Genomic DNA, 4,006 nt, shown 5'->3' on the forward strand with positions numbered 1-4,006 from the left:
GGGTGTTACTCACGGTGCTGATGAGAACTTTCCACTCTGCAATTTTTACTTTGGCCATTAAAAAAAAAAAAAAAAGGCAAATGTGCCCGTGCCCGGGGAAGGTGCTCCTCTACGGCTTAACTGCCACGCACGCTGGCCGGAGCGGCTCATTTCCATCGACAGAACTTAGATCTTAAAGATTGCAACCTACAAGGGGAGGCTGGAGGCCCACCTTGCCAGTAACAGACCACGGGAGGTGTGGCAGGGTCTACGGAGCATCACGGCACCGCCCGTGCCCGGGGAAGGTGCTCCTCTACGGCTTAACTGCCACGCACGCCGGCCGGAGGAATCAGCATTGTTTTTGTGTTGTTAAGTACCCATATCTCTGAAAGGGTAATCAACGCGACCAGGACATCCTGAAGCCTGGGCAGTCATTAACCATACCATCCCTCCTGTTTGACATGTGGAAAGTCATTAATTTGATTGTCCAGTATTTCCTTCATGAGATATAAGTTTGGTGTCTCACCGCTCTGCCTTTGATTGGCTGAGAGTGAAACTTTTTGGCACATTCCGAGCGGTGGGGGTCGTCCGCGGCGCGACGGGGGGGGGCGGAAGGCTGGTGGATTGATGGAAAGCAGACAAGAGCGTGCCGATGTTTAACTGGCAGTTTTGCACATGCCGACCAATCGGACTCATCATTCACAGAGGTCTTGCACAGCGAGCGGCTTCCGCGCCTCGTGATGCCATCGGGCCACTTTTAATGTCGGCAGCCGTCTTCAGGGCCTGAATATCCTCAAATGTGAAAGATTTCAAACTTTGATGACCGCTGACTTGATGACTCTCCTCTTTCATCTATCACGCCTATTAATGACAATTGGGAACATTAACAGTTCCTGCTTGTGTGGTAAGCATTCAGCCACAGAATTCGCCTTGAAAATCCAGGCTTCAAAGAGGTCTGACTGGAATATGCCGAAAAGTGGAGCCTGCGGCTTAATTTGACTCAACACGGGAAACCTCACCCGGCCCGGTTAAAAATTGTGAAGATTTGATAATAACATGACGGAGGTACAGTTGAATTTATGAGACCAACACGCACGTCATAATTTTTCCCCAAGAAGAAAAAGAAAGCGGCGGGCAAGAGGCTCACCTCGGCGTATTTGGCCACGGGTTCCCCCGGCTCCAACGCCTCCACCAGCCCCTTGCAGGGCGGCAGGCACGACGCGCCGTCCAGCGACACCAACTCGTCCACCAGCGACAACCAGGTGAAGGTGACTCTGTCGGACGCGGCTCTGGAGAAGAAGCGCATCTCGGCGGCGAGGGAAAGGAAGGCCACCAAGACGCTGGGCATCATTCTGGGCGCGTACATTGTGTGCTGGTTGCCCTTAACTGTGACACACGCCCGCCCTCCTACCCCGGAGCTTCCATTCGGTTAAACTTAGGGGCCGCTTGTTTTGTCTCACAATGGAAGCCAATTTGATTTCTATTTATGAACAGCATGTTTTCATGTAAATGCTCTATTGCACAACTCGCGAGTAAAAATACATTTCAATGCAAATATTCATACAAATATTTCTGTAATCAGGGTTTTACTACTGCGTCAGCCCGTGTGTTCTAAGGCGTTGCGTTCAGGTCGCAGTCACCCTAGGAGGCGTGGGTTCGAATCCCACCTCAGACAGAGCCCATTGAAAGTACCAAGCAAGAAAAAAGCAAACACAGTCAACATTATTATAATGTTTCTGGCACTTATCAGAAGTGTTTGTCAATGCATTACTGTTGTCTGTACGTAGTCCTGTCTGCGCATCAAGTATTTTTCTAGACTTGCTCGCATTTTATTTTGCATCAAAGGGTTAGAAATTGGCCACGAAACATGGTCCACTCAGACTCAATGTCCCCCGCCTCCCCCGGTACGTGGGCAAAGTTCTGCCGGAGGTGGGAGTCACGCTCTTCTTCGGCGCACGCCGGCCGTCTAACCGCTCCAGCGCCCCGTCGTGCCGCTCGGCGCTGGAGCACGGGGAGCCCTCTAATCTCGTTGCACACTTGAGTACAATGACAATAAAGGGATTTCTATTTCTATTCTATTCTTTTTTTAACTTTTCTCGAGGGCCATGGCGAGCCATTTCAAAAAAAGAAATTGAAAGAGACATGAGGTGTTCGAAAAAAATGTTATTTGTACCTTATATTTTTCAATACAATTTTACTCAGAAAAGCTGCACTTATAGTTTTATGCAGAGATAATTTTTTTATGATTACTACACAGTTCTCCTTCATTTTTTAACAAAAATCCTTCAAGCTTCTGCGCAACACACAAACACTCACCGTCTGGAAAACGCAAGCTTTTGCATCACAAGAATATATATATATATATATATATACGGGGAGAGAGAGAGAGAGTGAAATTCATGTTATAACAAAAAAACCAAATTATTATTAAAACGTATTATTTTTTTATTCCCCAGCCATTCTTTTTGTATTTATTTAAAAATGTGCACGCGAAACACTAACAGCGCAAATAGTTTTTCATAAACAATGAAGATTATATCTTATATTTTCAGCAGAGTGAAAGCTGTGGTGGATGGATGTTTTATTTTACGGCGTTTTGTAAAATTAAAAAGGGTCTAAACTAATTTACCATCCAACCTTGTCATCAGAATGAAAAACGCCAGCACCTACCGACGGCAATTAAGAATTAATGGAATAATGTTGTCTAAGAAATTAGGTTGTCATATTAAGTTTCCAACTATGCTTACAGGTCATTTGATTTGCAAGTGAACATTGTACCCTTGTTGTGGAAATTTACATTGAAAATGTTGAATATCGCCACAAGATGGCGCCAGAGCATATTCACCTGAACGCAATGCCTGAGACCGCTCTGCCATCTTATCATCTGGTAACCGGGCGTGTCGCTCTCATGTGATCATCAATAATGTGTAGTCGATGTTCACTTTTTCTTTCTATTTTCGTAGGCTGAGAGATGGTACGTTCAGATTACTTTGCTGTGCTTGGAAACACTCGGCCCACCTCGCGTCCGGGGGAAGGCCGTCCGGAGCGGTCTCAGGCGTTGCGTTCAGGTCGCAGTCTCCCCAGGAGGCGTGGGTTCGAATCCCACCTCAGACAGAGCCCATTGAAAGTACCAAGCAAGAACAAAGGAAACACAGTAAAGAGAACATTACCAGTTGCCAGGAGCCCCGCCGCCGCTCCACGTTCCTGTCTCGGCGGGGCTCGAGGACCAGCCGCCGATCCGCCTTTACGTTTTACCGCATGTTTTAAGATGGTCTATGTTTTACCTCGTCCAATAATAGTTGTGAAAATCATCATGGATCCAATATCGCGACTCCAATTTTATTTGGTCGAGGCCTTTGAAAGAAACCACAACGGCATTGAAATTGATGAACGAACGAATATGAATCAAACGGTGACGGTTTGCAATCTTGATTGTAACACGAGTTAGACTTTGCTCGCCGCTCGCACGATGAGAACGGCCATTGCATGATTCTTCAACGCCGCCAACGTGATTGCAAAGTCGGAATGCGACAATGAATAGAATCGGAGGAGATAATTCTCGCAACAAAAGTTACAATTACTGCACGGTGCCCTTTTGACGAATCCGACTGAAAATTAGTCAGAAAAGACTTCACGAGGTCGATGCGTCTTGTTTTAAATGAATGGACGGAGTTTCTGTACTGTGCGCGAGCCCTTTTTTGCCAGCCGTTGAAAATTGGCTAGAAAAGACTCAAGACATTGATCTTACGCTATCCCTATTTTTTACCTCCGCCCCCTTTTCAAGATTCCGTCCCACACGGAGTGAGAAGTCAGAAATGTGATATGGCAAAATAAATTAATAAAATAATAAATAAAAATATATGTATATTACATGGACAAAGTGCTGATTTGTTTACATCACATTTAGTCATCCCAATTCGTTATAGTTTGAAACATGTATCTGGTACATGTGGTTGACAGAGTGGGAAAGAAAAATGAAGAACAATGGCCAATCTTGTCATGAATTGCAAGAGTTAAAAGGCGGTGC

Source organism: Idiotropiscis lumnitzeri, chromosome 22, assembly GCF_059441095.1.
Source record: "Idiotropiscis lumnitzeri isolate Australia: NSW breed Sydney's pygmy pipehorse chromosome 22, RoL_Ilum_1.0, whole genome shotgun sequence".
In the NCBI taxonomy this organism is placed as follows: Eukaryota; Metazoa; Chordata; class Actinopteri; order Syngnathiformes; family Syngnathidae; genus Idiotropiscis; species Idiotropiscis lumnitzeri.